The 17803-nt window shown below is 44.7% G+C and overlaps 1 protein-coding gene across 16 annotated transcripts in view; it reads right to left on the reverse strand.

The window, feature by feature from the left end:
- Positions 1 to 17803, reverse strand: part of POMGNT2 (protein O-linked mannose N-acetylglucosaminyltransferase 2 (beta 1,4-)) — a 33050-nt gene that overhangs the window by 4129 nt on the left and 11118 nt on the right. For 5 of the 16 annotated variants that reach the window (XM_068404841.1, XM_068404833.1, XM_068404835.1 and 2 more), the window contains one exon: positions 3786 to 3973. The gene's annotated coding sequence lies outside the window, so the exon portion shown is untranslated. Of the gene's footprint in view, positions 1 to 3106; positions 3230 to 3785; positions 3974 to 4071; positions 4242 to 5479; positions 5521 to 6456; positions 6565 to 17803 lie in introns of those variants that run through there. The other 11 variants (XM_068404824.1, XM_068404825.1, XM_068404826.1 and 8 more) reach the window with 6 other exon arrangements.

Below are 17803 nucleotides of genomic sequence, written 5' to 3' on the forward strand. Positions count from 1 at the left end.
TCCTTGGAAACAGCCTGTTCTAATGTTTCACCCCTGACTGATTTGTTCTCTCCCCTCCAGCCCCAAGGGAAGGGCATAAGAGGTGCTTCAGAGATGCAGCCTGATGGATGCGGCCAATGTTCAGAGGTTAGCGATTTTCATTTCAGACTCTGCTGCAGCAATATGCGCTAAATGGCTACAAATGAACAACTCAGCTTTTTAATAAAAATCACCTGCAAGGCCCTCCTCCATCTCTTCCCTCACTGCAGCTCTTTCACTTCCCTGCACTTAGCTGAAGTGACTGTATGTGCTTCAGTCAACCAGGTGTCAGAAATGAATGTTAAGAGCTAGCAATGCTAAAGGAATCCACCTTCATTCTTGTTCCTCGTTGACTGTTTGTAAATCCTGGTTCATGCTGCTTGGCTGAAAGCTGCTTTTGATGGAAGCGAACAAGGGGATGTGGACAGAAAGCGGTGTCGCATGCAGAACTGAAAGGAGAATTTCACAGGTACTCGGGGAACGGTCTTGATTATTTGCCTGTTTTTCCTCACTTTATCATCCACCTTTTTTTTAAATCTGATGCTTTCAGTGAACACAGACCTTAGAGAACTATAATCTTTGGTCCTTCAGGGAATGACGGAACATAAATAGTAACAAACCGTCCCACTGTTTGCTTTTACAGACCCAGGAGAGGCTGCACCAAGCGGGTAAAGGCAAGCAATCATTCTCCATGTCACCTGGTTCCTCACTCCCCCAAGCTGAGATCAGTCATTAAGTGTTGTGAGCAGCAGTAGTCCTGGGATAGGAAACTTTCCCTGAAGGCAGCAGGGAATAGGTGCCTCTGAAACAGGTGAACTCTGAATAGGTGAAAACATTTTGTCTTCCACCTGAAGAGAGCTGCTTCACAATAAAAGAAACTTTCGTTACTAAATCTCCCTCACAAAATGGGTCTGGAGCTGCCACTCCCTTTCCACAGTGTCATTAGAGAGCATTTTAAGAACTGAAAAACACTTGCACAAGTGGCAGGCCAGACACACTGCTACTTCCCGTAAGAGCAGAGTCCTCTGTGCTGTTTCTTTCTACATATAGGTCAGCATCAAGGCTGTTCACACCCCCAGTTGCCCAGAGGCTATCTCCTCCCCATCCCTACTACACTCATCCATCCTCTCACTTCCCAGTGACACTGATAACCACAGCTTTGCTCCACGTGAGTAATATGCCCCAGCTACCAAGGAAATTGCACGGGCTGACATTTTTTCACTTTCTGCTTTGAAATGCTAAAGCACCATCCTTCAGCAACAGAAGATGCGACAGCGGATAGACTAGAGCCTAGCTGGAAGAGACGTGCACATAAAAGCAGCTCAGAGCTTCTCGCTGCCAAGCTGACAGAAAGCAACGATGCCCCATGGGAGGGGATGGGACGGGATGCACCCTTGAGGAGTCCCAACAGGAGAGAGCTGCAGGGGAGGAGCAGGAGTGAGAGGAGACAGAAGCGGCAGATTTCCCTAGCAGCGATGCTGATAGAGCAGCGGGACAGCTGACTTACAGCACTGCATGGTCAAAGATGGGGAGCTGAACAAACACACCGGCATAGGGACTTTGCAAGGGAAATAAGAGCATGTCCTGAGGTTTGCAGCTTGGCCACGATGGATGCTGCTCCAGAGGCTAAGAGCCTGTGGGAAGGACTCCCTTTTTAGTCAGGTTATCTTTCCTCTTTTTCCAAAAGAGATCACAAGCATGAAGAGCTTACTCCATTCTCTTCCTCCACCCTCACTAACTTAGCAAAAGGGTCACAGCTTCATCCTCACAGCCCAGCTACTGCTGCTCTAACTAGCACTGATTACTGGTGAGCAGGTCAAAACTTCAGGAGCATGCATCTGGTGTGTTCAGCAAGCACCTCTGGCAGAGACCTCAAGCATCTTGCACACTCATAATACTCTATTGGAAGTCTGGACACAGTAACACCTTCTGCCTGTTAGCTGCTGGTCATCTCATGTTATAAACACCCTCACGAAGTGGGAAAGCAACAGGCAGCATAGATGGGGAAGCTGCTCTTCATCTCTTGTTAACATGTAGAAGAGATCAGAGTGGGTGGGATGAGAGAGTAATTTCTACTAATAGGCAGTTGGCATAAAGGACTGTTTGGATTCATTTAAGAGATGAGTTCTGTTGTTCTTTTTTTAATTATGAAGCTAGGGTAGGATGAATCACTACTTTAAAGCTATTCATATGATGGACAATGTTTTAAACCTCTTCTCCATTTTAAAAATTACAATTTAGGTAAGAAATTGGGAGAAAAGCTACAAAGTCCACACAACAAAAACAACCAAAAAAAAAATACACAAACATGCACTACTAAGAACCCCAAAGGAACAAAACAAGAGCTTGATTAGGGAGAACAGAAGTCACTGGGGTGAACAGCACATCTAAAGGGGGACCACCTAGTCCTGCAGGTATTAACAAAATGAAAGTGCTGGTTGTGTCTACTTAGGCCTTGCCAACCTTTTGTTATCAACTGCCCAAGCACTTTCCAAGCCAATGCTCAGTTTTCCAGAGCTACAGCAGGCTAAAAAACCCTCAAAAAATGGAAAAAAAAAGCATGAAAGACACACATTTCCAGAAAGCATCATCACCCTGTGCACAGAGAGAACTGCCTCTACATGGAGGCCAACTTGGGTCTGGCCCAGCTGATCATCTCCCCACAGGGCCTGCCAGTCGTGGCAGCGGTGTCCAAGCAGAACCATCTCCGCCGTTTCCAGAAATGCGGCACAACTGGAACCGGACTGGGACTGCTTCTGCCACAGGACAGGGAAGGAGTCAGGGCAGAGCTGTGTGGGCAGGGAACGGGCAGGGGACCCTGATCCTTCTTCTTGTTATGGCAACACAGTGGGAGATGTGGGAGCAGATATTCCCTCCTTGAGTACATTTTCCCCACTAGCACTCCCTACCCCCGGATCTGTCTCTTGCCAGGCTGGCTTTCCAGGACCAGCACAGAAAAAGTAAAGCATGCAAACATGGCATTTCACACTCCCCCTGCAAAATGTCTTCTGTTCTTTCTCCCATCCCTGATTTAAGAGGCTTAGCTAAGGATGCAGTATACGTAACACATGCAGTTTTAAATACCTACTTCATTCCTGCTCAAAGTAGAAGTTGCTAGAAGGCAACTTTCCCGACTGGAAGGAGGGGGAGTTAGGATTCGGCAGCCAAGAACTGGCTTTTATTCTCATCTCTGTCACAGATTCCTACAGAACTACAAGCAAGTCAATCCCCGCAGCCCAAAAGCCTGTTATCATCTTATTCACTGTATTTGTTTAATGAGATACATATATCTTTCACAGTACATATCACATTAAAAAAGGATGGTACACTGAATGATTGATACACAGGAACATTTTCTTTGTAAAAAGCAGTTAAGTGTAGAAGTGCTGACTTTTCAAACAGGAAAAGAGCAGATTCTTAAAGGGAGCAAACCCAGCAGTTAAAGATACAAATATCATTAATGAAGCCTGATACAAAAAGGGGCTATGAAAAATAAGAATACCTTAACTCTGCAGCCTCAAGTGGAACTTTCAATATAGAACTTTATTCAGAAAAAAACAGAATCAAAACATAACAATATTTTTTTAAAAAACAACTGTTTCACAAAAACTTTAGGTATAGACAAGTTGTAATCAAAATTAGGTTTATCTTCAGTTTTTATGGTTTAGCATAAGTCAGGAATAGAAAGCAAAACTGTAAGTTTTTCTATACAAGACTGCAACCAAGGAGACTGAGGCTCTGTGCAATGGTCCCTACTGCAAACATACCTTCAATATGAACAGGAGAATATTGATGGCTACTGGACACCTTCCAGTTGTGCTCATGGATGGAAAATCTAAGATTTCTTCCATTTAATTTCAGAGGCTGTGAGAGCTGGGACAGGAAGAGATCCAACCTGACTTTCAGGTTGACTAGCGGCCATTGATTTATTATTTGTTGATACTGCTGTCTTGATCTACAAAAGAACAAGTAAAAAAAAATTCAGCACTAAGCAGTCAATGCATATAAGCGAATCACAAAACTGAGCTAAAAGTATGAAACTAAAAAGAATACTTCTTGGGCTTTGAAGGTCCACATTTCCAAGATCTCTTTCTCCATCCAGAATGACATGGAGTATGAAATCCTTTTCCCAAACAAAAACTAAGCCTGGTCTCCGAAAATTCCCCTAAATAAGATCCATTTCTGATAAACAAGCTTGAGGTGGGAGGTGTAAGAAAAATGAGCTGAAAAAGTAAAAGGAAAAAAAAAAAAGTATTTCTCTCAGCCCTCAAGTCTTCACCTTCTGACAGTCCCAAGCCTGAAGATGAAACCCCAAGGTACTCCAAATAACCATGGCCAGACAGAGGGGGAAGCTTAACAGAGTTCATTCCAGCCGCTCTTTGTTCACCTGAGTCTCCCATCAAAACCTATCAGGTTATATTGGCATTAACGGCACTGTCATATGAGTAAAAAACATCTCCTTTTGCCTAGTCTCTTGCTGTTAGTCTGTAAGCAAGATACCTTTATCAGAAACAAAAACATGTCAGAGAGCAGCAGGTTTATCTTACTTCAGTAGTCTACCTAAAGCAAAGACGGAGTGGGGGTGGCTGAAAGGAAAATTTACTAATGCTGCAAAAGTGAATTTAAAAGAATATGATGTGAAATCCACAAGTACTGAACAAGACGAGCTTCAGCCACTCCAACTATGCCTTTGGGCTTTAGCTGCCGTTTGTTATTCTCTCTATTTTATCTATCCTTTCTTTCTTTCTTTCTTCTCTGACGGGAAGAGTAACTGTGTTACTTGCATACTGGGACTGGTGCTTAGCAGCATTTACAGCCTGAGCTCTCTCCGCTTCCCATCAGCATGGTGCCCGAGACCGCTCCTGTGTGCCGCAAATTCTAAGCAGAAGCTGAAATTGTTCAGAGCACAGCACAGCCAATAGGAACAGTGAAAACCCCTCCTTGGTTACCACAAGCTCTACATTAGCATGTTTTTAGGGGAGGGTAAAAAAAAAAAAAGTAATCCCAAAGCAGCACCTGTCCAGTAAGAAATACATTTCTGAAAACCTACAGAATTTAGTCCAGATCAGAGACATTTTCCCTGTGAGACTTTTGTTTAAAAATGCCAAAGCAAACCACCAGTCAAACAAAGAGGGACTACAAAGACCTGGGATTACAAATGAACTACTGACCTCCTTCCCACACATGCACAGCCACAGAGGAGAGATTCAGTGTGAAGTTGCAGGGTGGGGGGCAGCAAGGAGACAGCATCAAAAAACATGCTAACCACCCCCACCCCGAAGTACACTGCAGCCAGGAGTGCCGACAAAACTGAATTCAAAGCCGTATGTGATCAGCACAGCAAACAGAGCACAGTTACAATAACACCCAAAGCAGCACAGTAATTCAGAGCATCTGCAACCTTTTTAATCTTGGAAGTACTGTCACCGGTAGATTAATGTTTCAGCACATGCACGCGTACCTGGTGTTGCCAAATAAAAGCAAATGCTCTCCGGTGCCTCACTTTAACAGGAGAAAGAAAAAAGAAGACACCTTAAAGCTATGCTTTGCAGGGAAATGAACACTCTCCAGTCCTCTTCTTTCCCCACCACCATAAAGAAAATGAAAAAAATCGTATTTGAGAGCTCTCAGCACAGTAACCCGTCCACCATCTGCAGACCGAACTACCTTTCTCCCCCAGGTCTGAGCATGCTCTGTCTGTCGGCAGTGTCCTGTCGCTCCAGCTGGCTCACCTCAATTTGTTAGCCTCCCAGAGGTCAGCCTTGCATGCAGGATGATTTGCTGCAGTATTCCTGCAAATCCCCAAAGGGCAGCCACGCTGAAACAAACACCATCGTGCTGTTTCACGATGCTGAGCATGTCTTGGGAGACGGCAAACTGGTTTGTGGGGGACGTATTTTGGAAATCCTGCTTTTCGATATGATTAATGCCACTACTACTCCAAACACTTCACACAAAAGAACAAAACAATAGGAGAGAAAGGAAAAAAATGCCCCTTGCTAGAGGATGTGAAAGCCATTTGGCATGCTTTCTAGCAATTCCCTCAGCACCAGGGAAGCGATTTCCCAGCTGTGATGGTCAGCAAATGGCTTAGTATTGAACAAGGCTGTGAGTGCCCTCCTTTAGAGATCCAGGGAACCATATATTTTCGAAATGAAGTTATCTTTTATGGTGGAAAAAGTAATTCCTAAATACAAAGGCACAAAAATGAGCCAGGGCTTACAAAAAGAGTATCATACTGTGTCTAAGCTGAAGGTCATGAAAGCAAAAATGTCTCACACCAATCTTGTCAGCAGAGCTTGAACCTGTAGGGACCGAGCAGCTTCTTGAAGATGACAAACTAGGCAGTACTGACTGGGAACATTTCAGGTCCTAATTCCGCAACTGGATCTACGTGCGGGATCAGAAGAGCAGCCCAGTTCTGCCCACAGCACTCACCAAAAGGCTCATGGCAGGAAGTCACACCGCTAACCACAGGTGAGACTACTACAGCAATGAGGAGTGAGATCCCAGCCCTGTAGGGACATACTTGCAGACAGATCACAAGGAAACATATGAGTCTTGCTGCAAATGTGTTCTCTGTATATTTGCAGGATACATCTTGTTGATTATCTGGGAGGCTTTTTCCCTTTAAGTGAGACCTAACAGGTGAAATGAGAATAATGAAAAAGAGGAAAAGTTCTTTAACACTCACATGCACACACATGTCTATACAGATACTCTCAGATGAAGAGCAACCATTACACATAAGGAAGAAAAGAAAAGCATCCCTAGGTTTTTGCTCATGACAGGAATTATCCTCATTGCCAAAAGGAAGAAGCTCAAATGGCTCTGCATTAAAAAATGCAATTAGGTAAGATATGGGATATTAAAAACTCCCAACTAGGAGAGCGCGGCAGCCACAAGGGTTAGCATGTTACCTAAAGTCTTGCTCTAAATACGCATCACAGGCAAGCTGGAGTCTCCAGCTTCTTACCCTCCCCAAATCATGCTGGAAGCGATCTGAGGGAGGGGATAAATGGATTTACAGCATCTGTGTGGTTCACTGCACTATGGAGTCACACTGCCTGGGCTAGTTACTGTTGACCAAGCCTGCAATCACTCCATCCATGAACACCCCCTGCTTACTGTGGGACCCCAGCCCTGAGAAACCTTCTGTTTCCATGCAGGAAGGCAAAGCAGCCCTGCCAAATTAATCTGCTGTAAGTGACAGGCTGAAGCATTTGCAGGGCAGTGAGGGGTGAAACACTTTGAATCACAGTAACAACAGAGCACCATATTATTGGATCTTATCCTCACTAACAAGGAGGGTCTGGTTGAAGAGGTGAAGGTTGAGGGCAGCCTTGGTTGTAGTGACCATGAGATGGTAGAGTTCAGGATCTCATGTGGCAGGAACAGAATAGCTAGCAGAATCACAACCCTGAACTTCAGGAGGGCCAACTTTGGCCTTTTCAAGCAATTGCTAGGGGAAATCCCATGGGACAGGGTACTAGAAGGTAAGGGGGCCCAAGATAGTTGGTTAGCATTCAAGGACTGCTTCTTCCGAGCTCAAGATCAGAGCATCCCAACAGGTAGGAAGTCAAGGAAGGGTACCAGGAGACCTGCATGGTTAAACAGGGAACTGCTGGGCAAACTCAAGTGGAAGAAGAGGGTGTACAGATCGTGGAAGGAGGGGCTGGCCACTTGGGAGGAATATAAGTCTGTTGTCAGAGGATGTAGGGAGGCAACTAGGAAAGCTAAGGCCTCCTTGGAATTAAACCTTGCAAGAGAGGTCAAGGACAACAGAAAGGGCTTCTTCAAATACATTGCAGGTAAAGCCAACACTAGAGGCAATGTAGGCCCACTGATGAATGAGGTGGGGGTCCTGGAGACAGAGGATAAAAAGAAGGCGGAGTTACTGAATGCCTTCTTTGCCTCTGTCTATACTGTTGGAGGCTGTCCTGAGGAGCCCCGGACCCCTGAGGCCTCAGAAGAAGTCAGGATAGAGGAGGAATCTGTCTTGGTTGATGAGGGCTGGGTCAGGGACCAATTAAGCAACCTGGACTTCCATAAATCCATGGGCCCTGATGGGATGCACCCGCGGGTGCTGAGGGAGCTGGCGGAAGTCATTGCTAGGCCACTCTCCATCATCTTTGCTAAGTCGTGGGCGACGGGAGAGGTGCCTGAGGACTGGAGGAAAGCGAATGTCACTCCAGTCTTCAAAAAGGGCAAGAAGGAGGACCCGGGTAACTATAGACCGGTCAGCCTCACCTCCATCCCCGGAAAGGTGATGGAACAACTTGTTCTTGGTGCTGTCTCTAGGCACATCAAGGATAGGGGGATCATTAGGGGCACTCAGCATGGCTTCACCAACGGGAAGTCATGCTCAACCAACTTGATAGCCTTTTATGAGGATGTAACCCGGTGGATAGATGATGGTAAAGCTGTGGATGTGGTCTATCTCGACTTCAGTAAAGCGTTTGACACGGTCTCCCACAGCATCCTCGCAGCTAAACTGGGGAAGTGTGGTCTGGATGATCGGGTAGTGAGGTGGATTGTGAACTGGCTGAAGGAAAGAAGCCAGAGAGTGGTGGTCAATGGGACAGAGTCCAGTTGGAGGCCTGTGTCTAGTGGAGTCCCTCAGGGGTCGGTACTGGGACCAGTTCTATTCAATATATTCATTAATGACTTGGATGAGGGAATAGAGTGCACTGTCAGCAAGTTCGCTGATGACACAAAACTGGGAGGGGTGGCTGACACAACAGAAGGCTGTACAGCCATTCAGAGAGACCTGGACAGGCTGGAGAGTTGGGCGGGGAGAAATTTAATGAAATATAACAAGGGCAAGTGTAGAGTCCTGCATCTGGGCAAGAACAACCCCATGTACCAGTACAAGTTGGGGGCAGACCTGTTGGAGAGCAGCGTAGGGGAAAGGGACCTGGGGGTCCTAGTGGACAGCAGGATGACCATGAGCCAGCAGTGTGCCCTTGTGGCCAAGAAGGCCAATGGCATCCTGGGGTGGATTAGAAGGGGTGTGGTTAGCAGGTCGAGAGAGGTTCTCCTCCCCCTCTACTCTGCCCTGGTGAGGCCGCATCTGGAATATTGTGTCCAGTTCTGGGCCCCTCAGTTCAAGAAGGACAGGGAACTGCTAGAGAGAGTCCAGCGCAGAGCCACGAAGATGATTAAGGGAGTGGAACATCTCCCTTATGAGGAGAGGCTGAGGGAGCTGGGTCTCTTTAGCTTAGAGAAGAGGAGACTGAGGGGTGACCTCATTAATGTTTATAAATATGTAAAGGGCAAGTGTCAAGAGGATGGAGCCAGGCTCTTCTCAGTGACATCCCTTGACAGGACAAGGGGCAATGGGTGCAAGCTGGAACACAGGAGGTTCCACATAAATATGAGGAAAAACTTCTTTACGGTGAGGGTGACCGACCACTGGAACAGGCTGCCCAGAGAGGTTGTGGAGTCTCCTTCTCTGGAGACATTCAAAACCCGCCTGGACGCGTTCCTGTGTGATATGGTCTAGGCAATCCTGCTCCAGCAGGGGGATTGGACTAGATGATCTTTCGAGGTCCCTTCCAATCCCTAACATTCTGTGATTCTGTGAATATTAAGTACTGCAATACCCTGCACCTTTTGGGGTGAGGATCCACCAGCGTTTCAAGTTATTACAGGTGATGGGCCCCTCATTCACCATCAAGTACCCTGGCTTTACTGAAGCCAGGACTCCCCCCCTGGGGAAGGCCACTGCATGGAGACAACCTGCAATCTAGGATGGCAGTTGGGTATCTCCTCCTCCCTCCCAGGACACTCACCCACTGCCTCAAAACAAGCATGTCCCTCACCCAGCTTCTCCTGCCTGCCGCAGCAGGAGCAGCACTTACTCTGAGATAAGATGAATACAGGGTAGTCCTGAGGCAGAGATCTGGCAGAATTGGGAAGCACAAAGCAGTCCCAGGAAGATCGCGACTTGTCCTGTGCAGGACCCAAGACCGCTAGCCTGAATACAGCCACCATCAGAGCCAAGAAATGTGGGTGTCATTCAGCATAACACATGCTTAGAAATGCAGTAATACATCGTATTTATAACCTTGGGTTTCTGAGTGTCAGTTAAAAGCCAAATACAGAAGAAAAATAACCTGAAAGAAACAAAGAATAAACCCAAATAACATTCTGCAAAATCGACAAGAGGTTCTTGACAAAGCTAGAGCTTCAAAAATGAGCCTGCCAACATGATGAATAAGCACAACTCTTGTATCTACTGAACTAGGGCATCACAGAAGTGAAACAGACATTTTCTCATCTCCCGCTCTGGAGTGCTGCTTTTACACCTCTGCCTTCTTGGTACAGAACAAGTAAAACGGTTCTGGCCCACCTAGAAACATTAAAAACCACCAGGATTGAAAGGATAAGGTGCCATCTACTTCAGTACTCTCCTTTCCAGGCCTGTGCCACCTATTCCCACCAACTCAAGGTAGGTTTTGAACTATAGCATGAGCCTATGCCCCTCCTGTCCTGAGAGGATCCCAAAGGGACGTTGGTCAGTCACAGCTGCTTGGGGGAAATAAATAAATAAAAAGCAAACAGAAGAAACCTCTTTGGCAGGCCCACCCAGTGTCCCCAGCCTGTCCTGTTGGGACTAAGGATATCCACAGTCACCCTTCTCTTTTAGCTCATCTCATTGCACTCTGGCCTCTCTGAATGCAAAGGTGCTGTCTCGTGTGGAACAAGTCAGATGTTTTCCTCGGCATTTTGAAAGTTGAGGAGTGGGCTTAGATCTGTAGCTGACTTTGGTTGAGAAAATACATCTTGACTTTGTGTTTTCCACACTCCAGAAAGCTCTCCTGCATGACCTAGCTTCCACTGATGCTAACGGGAGTCTTTCCACTGACTCCACAGATCTTCACCTCCAGTTAGGGACTTTATTGGCGGGACCCCTGATAACCCAGAGATACCATGCTAGGCTCCTTATCTTAGTCAAGCTTTGATTTTAATGGAGAAGAAAGTACAACATTTAAAGACTGGTCTTCTATTTACGAATAAGCTTCTTCTCTACCTCTGGAATGAATGAAGTATATACATAGATCTCAAAGGTACAATTTATCATTTCAAAGGGAGTTGAACAGTTTAATCCCAGTCCTGAAGAGGGTCCTATTGTCAATATGCCACACCACAAAGTAACTGAACAAAACTACATCATTAAAGGGGGAAAAAAACCCTATAATCAAATAAATTCAACAACTCTGAAATAATAACTGTCTATTAGTACTGCACCATAAGGCACTAAGTGTGGCAGCCCCAAGCTCTTCTCACATAGCCAGCATCACCAGCCTACTGCAAGTCCGTGAGGTTTGAATAGGTTGTTTTGGCTCAGAACTAAGAGTCTGATAAATATTTAATATCCTTCATAAAGTTGCAGCCTCCAAAAGCAGCACCACAAAAGAGAAACAGTTAACATTTTTGGAACTCCTAAAAAGTAGTACAGCACAAACAATACTCACCAAGCTGGCAAAGAAGTCTGAATAGACCCCTCTTAGTTTAGGACTGACAAAGAGCAGGTAAATCATTATTTACTAAATCTTTGCCTTGCACGTATATGTTGCAGGGGTGCCTGCATCACTACGAGTCACAGTATTTATTATTTATACTCGCAGGAGTATGCTCTACCAGCAATTGGTCTTCCTGCAGTGCTTTTCAACCAAAAGTGCATCCTGCATGCCTGGGAGACCCCCTGCAGCCACAAGTTAGCCTGAAGCTGGAGGCCCTGTCAGCATGGACTTGTCCTGAGAAGGGTGGAGGAAAAGGAAGAGAGACCCTTTTTCCTATCTGTTGAGACAAACAGGGTAGTCACAACCAGCAAGTCTCATAGACGTCTTCTTAGGAAATTAAGATGTTAATACCACAGAAAAAACCAGCTGTTGAAAGGAAAAACATCCTTGAATGTGAACATCATAGGGATGCCAAGGTATGTAACAGAAGAGAAATAACAGAAATACAAAATTTGCATTTGAGGCTAAACAACGGAACTGTCAGGCACTTTGATGGATCTGTATGGTTGAATAAAAGTGTGGAAGTATCCGAAGGACAGGGCTTAAGATGTCCAAGCATTTCACTGCCTTCACTGGATTATGCACTCGATTGCAAGTGGGCTGCAGTTGTTTCGTAACTGGTGAGAACATCCCCGTTCACAAGCAGGATTACAGCAGGACTGTTCCCTGCAGCTGCCTTTGCCCTAAGCTTCCATTTTCTGGTACGTTCAGAGACTTTGTACTTTCCTAACAACCCTGGAGAACCAAAACCCACAAATCGAAGCCCTAGTACTTCATGGAAAGAACTCCACAAGGAGGCAGCAGCAGCACCTACAAACTTGATCAAAACAGCAGTTTCAATCCAAGCTGGAGTGTGTGCTTCAATTAGCCAGTCTCTGACAAATGCCTGGAGGTGCCTAGCACAGCAGCATGACAGGAATGTAGTTCAGAGCCAAGGTGAAGGAGAATCTAAATCAAATCAGGGGAAATAAAAAGGTTTACTGCCATTTTGAGGCCCAAAATTGCAAATAGATTGTTCTACAACCAACATCTCCTTCAGCCACACCTCACATTTTAAAGGGATGCAGCCAGCATATAACCCAACCCTATTCATATGATAGTAGTGTAATAACTGATAGGAGCACAGTATTACTGGATATTCCCCCCCTCTAGTGTAACCACTTAGACTGACGGTAAGAGAGCACAAAACATCCATGTTCTGGGTTGGCAGCATATCCCAAGGGTACTAATATTCACATGAAAATTCAGAACGGAGCATAAGGTCTCATGAATCATCTAAAATAACTTATACCGGAGAAAAGAAAAGGGTGTTTCCTGACAGCACAGGCCACAGGACTGAAAAATGTCTGCTGGCCAATTTAAACACTTCCTTAAAATTGTTTTTCGATTAGCACTTAAATTCTCTAGTCTGATTTTCCCTGTGGAAAAGAACAATTCTTACCTCATCTCTCATCTGATTACAGTATCATCAGACGGCCCAGCAGAGCAGTAGTAACACATGGCTGTGGGCCAGGCATTTACTGTTTCAGATGTTGCTCTGAGGGCTACTGCTGCTACTGACAGGGGGAAGAGAAGAAAGCAATATGAATCATCTTTCTCAGCTTCAACATGAACCACTGTACGCAATACGGGAAGTGTGATGAATACACTGCGTTACTTGTACCAAACCATTCCAAATCCTCCAGGTGTCATATGCAACAATTTACAGTTCAATAGCTAGGAAGAACTTCTTCATGCCCTTGGCAGCTTGAAAATTCATGTAAGGACTATTGAATCTAGGCATATTTATCAAGGGCACAGCAGTAAGAGGAAGAGGTTCAAGCCTGATTTGAGGGGTTTTTTTGTATAAGACTTGCTGTTACATTTATTTGTATAGTAATAAAAAATAAGGTCGTTAATTTGTGCCCCATAAATCCCACCAATAAATCAATGCATCACTTCCCTACAGCCCTCCTTTTCACCCCACCTCTGTGGAAGTTACAACACCCCCATAAATAGCTGATATGACATTTAATATACACAAGAGGGTCAAAGTTTCAGAGAAAAAGCTGCAAGTATCTGTTGGGAGGGGAACATCTGCAAACCTACTGGCATAGTTGCTATCCATTGGTGGCCCTTCGATGCTGGGAGATTCCTTACCCAACACTGCCGCAGCAGCTCATTTCTGTTTCCTTCCTTCCCACTAGCAAGATCTGCTGCCTCTGTTTAGTCAAATGCTGAGCCAAGTATTTGGCAATGAAAATCTCTTCAAATAACTGAAGTGTAACCCGACCGTCACTGAGAAAGGAGCAACATCAGCCCGATAAACCAACTGCTGTTTAAAACAGCTGCACTTAAAAACCATCTGCCCCCATTCATTATGCACTGCTCTGGATCCATGCGCAGATATTTGCAAAGCCAAGAAGAGAGTGGTCTTTCAGCTACTTTATACAGTATTTCAAGACATGAAGGGCACTGCAGGTGTCATGCTACATCAAGATGTGCTTCTTCACCTCTAGACTTCTGCTAGCATTGCTGCTGATGCAGCCATTCCCCACAGAAGCCATCTAGCCATTACAAAAGCCCTGCAGCATTACCCAAGCACAGAGAGGGTTGGAGCAGGTCTGAACCCTCTCACTTGCAAAGAATTTCCATGTAAAAACACATGTGCTGTCACACCCATCATCCTCAAAGAGGAAGGTTCTCATGACCTTGGAGAAAAGAGAAGACTAAAATATACATATATATTGGCCATAGGCAGTGAGACCCATCCCAAGTCTGGAAGGGTCAGAGATGGAGGACACAGATCATCCCAGGCAGAACCTTCCTGCCTTGGCTCATCCAACTCCATCCTCTCCATGGCAGAACGATGTGCTTATAATCTGTCCTGGAGGCTGACAGGAATGGTCTGCTGAGGTAGCCAACCCTTCCTCCCAGGCAAAGGGTTAAAGCTACAGCCACAAAAGGCTCCTCTTGCAACTCTGAAAGCTCAAATCTGCACCTGTATTAATGCAGCAAGCATCTGAAAGGAGAAAGCACCCAAGTCAGAGGCTGAGGACTGACTAGAAAACAGCCATGTTGCTAAGTGATTTGAGGTTACACAAAATAACCACCATTTCTTTACCATCAAGGTGATGAAATATACTAAAATAAAAACCCTCTTCTCTAATTTGCTTGAATGCATTCAATGCTCAAAGACAAGCATGTACCTAAGAGCCCTGTGTTCCAATGGAACAAAGACATGCACATAAATTAAGCAAGGACTAGAGAACTTTCTGAATAATAACCTGACTTTGTGAACTCTGTGCTAAATATATAGAGAGAGGTATATAATACGTATGTATGACTACTACAAATTCACATAAAAGATTACAATTAATATATAGATTATATATATTGCTCTTAAGTTTACACCTGCATTAAAAGATGATTAATCAGTGGCTTTATAAATTTAAAGAAATTGATTTCAATAAGCTGCTAGCTTCCCAGCTTTAGTTTTATACCTTTGACACAATCATAACACAGTCAGAGGCCAAGAAGCTGCAAAGCCATATAGAAATGTGTGTGAAGCTGTCCCAGATAACCTTACAGGAGAAGGGAGGGGGAGAGCAACTCCAATCTTCATTTTCTATTAACTCCCAGGTCTCTGCATGAACATGAGTGATAACCTAAGTAGTAAAGAACTAACAGCCAGAAGCAAGGAGCAGGGGTAAGAACAAATCATTAAAAAGTGATAAGCACCAAGGGCCCTAACTTAAAGGCAGTAAAAATGCACATGCACAGGAAACCACCTTATGTATCCTCAAAATTAATCTGGTCGTATAGTTTTAGTGCTGAGTAAGTAGCTGCCTCAGCACGACACCACAGTTAAGGACAGTATGTCATCTATGTGCTTAGAGGTCTGATAACCTATTTTCCCAGGTGTGTCTCTCCCTCCTTCTAAAAGAGGAAATTACACAGCAAATTAATCTTTGTGCACCTTTTTATTTTCCAGCCCTCCTCCTTCCTCCCTCCACTCCTCCCATCCACTGTGAAAGATAAGCGGGAAAATACGGATGGTTCCCCACAAAATTGAAATAAATTCACAACAGCAGGAACAGCCTGAGTCTGGTTTGGCTCACCCAAGTGAGCTTATGATATGGTGAGTCAGTGCAAAAAAAGAGAAAAGAGGTCATGCAACTGGTGCCACACACCTTTCTGGAGAGGGCTTTCTGTCCACACAGGTATGGGTGAAAGGCTCATCTGCCTGGGGAGCAAACACTGGAAACTAATCTTGCCAGTGGAAAGGGATTTCAATTCGCAAACCATCGACATCCCACTCAATTTACATTACAGGTGGCCAGCTGGGAGAGGTGAAACCAACAGCAAACTAAGACACAAAGCAATTCACAGCTAACTCATTTCCAGTGCATCAAAGGCCCATCAGTGACTGCCCCACGCAATGGACTGTGGTTATCCTGTAACTACATTTGACTGCTGCCAGAAGCAAATGAAAAACCCCATCGCATCCAGGAAGTCACTGACGATACAAGGCATTCCTCTTCAGAAGAGGGAGCGCAGCTCCTACAGCCAAACTAAGGAGGGCTTTTTCTGGGACAAAAGAAGGGACAGAGCCAGATGGTTTCAAATTCCTTCAAGGCATTTGCAATTGCCAAGGTATTTTACACAGACTGGTCACCACTGATCCAAAATTCACATACAGCTTAAAACTACAGATGGGTTTCTGAGCCTGAAGAAATCAGGCTCTAAACTCTTAGTTGGGTCCCACTCTCAGAACAACACACATTCACACTAGTACACCACTGAAGGGAACCGAACTCTTGTTGTTCAGAGAACGGGATGCAAAAGTGGGCCCTAAAATATAACAGGTGAAATTTTAGCTCCAAAAGCAAAGAAAAACTCACAGCATGGTTTTGAGAAGAATGTAGTAGTAACACCCCAGACAGGCTGGTTTTGAAGACGGGAAGCTCTGAGAAAGGAGAGCAAAGCTTATTTTTCAGTTCTAGCCACAAGATTTCATAAAGGAATCTTTCAAAAACTATATGGTCTACTGATTACTGTATCAGAGAGCATAACTAGATGAACAAGAAAGATCTGTGTGCAAGCTCACTTCATACAAGAGGCACCCAGAGCACTGTTAGGAAACTCATAATTCCTCGGCTTCATGCAAGCATGGTCCTAGCATCTACACAGCTCTAAGCTGAAGAAAGAGATGGTTCTCTGAATTAGAAGTAGCCTATGCCAAATGTGCACAACAAGGACTTCAATCAAGGACCCAGATCCTAGAATTCAGCTCCTCTCTGCTCCTCTAGCAACAAAGCAGCAGGCAGATCAGACTTTAGAGACATCTTTCCCTGCTTATTATATGATAACGGATTAAAACAGAGATTGTATCACACCCACTGTCTCTCAAGAGCAAAAATACATTTGTAATCAAGTTGTTAAGGTAAACCAGTAAAAAGATGGAAAGGAAATTAACATCATATACAAAGAATCTTTGCAACCAAAAAATGAAACTGTTTTTATTGAAAACTACATTTTCTCAGTTGAACTTTAGCAAGTAAACTGGATGGTACAAAACCCACTTTTTCACAAATACAAAAACCCTTCTGTTACCAAATAAACTCTTATTCCTCTCATCTTTAATCCCAATCTCCATATATGCCATCTCCACACAAGAACCAAGCAATCCTTGTTTAATATCAAAATGCCCCTTGGTCCCTTTTTACACCCATGTGGTCTTCAGAACATGTAGCAGCTGAAGAAGGGGCTCCTGGATGCAACTGTGCAGAGCAGTCCAGCTGTCAATAATTATCTAGATGTCTGTTTCAGTTTTATAAGACAGAGGCAAAGGCCAGGAGAGAGGAGGACGCTTGCACATGTGTTTTGAAGGAAAAGGCAAAATATTTTACAATGGAATAGGGAACCATCAGTTGCTTCAGATGTAAGAATTGTGCAGCACAGCCTCTCATAGGTATGACAAAGCAAGCTTTGGATCAGGAGACAGTCTAACGGCAATGAAAGGTGCAGGCAGGATGGTTCAGCTGTCAGTGGAAAAAGTTTTAAGGGCTGAGGGGCAAATTATTGAGCCCTTAGCTTGCAAAGCATTCCTAAGGAAAACTTCCAAGTTAAGTCCAAACAGCCAACTATACTTAAACTCAGGTGTGTCTCTTCTCAAACATAAACAAAGCAAAACAAAAGAATACAGAAGACATAGGACTGAAATAAAGGGAAGGAAGAAAAGAAACAAAAGTAGGAAGGGAAGAGAGAACAAAAAG

The sequence above is a fragment of the Nyctibius grandis genome, chromosome 7 (assembly GCF_013368605.1).
Source record: "Nyctibius grandis isolate bNycGra1 chromosome 7, bNycGra1.pri, whole genome shotgun sequence".
Classification (NCBI taxonomy): Eukaryota; Metazoa; Chordata; class Aves; order Nyctibiiformes; family Nyctibiidae; genus Nyctibius; species Nyctibius grandis.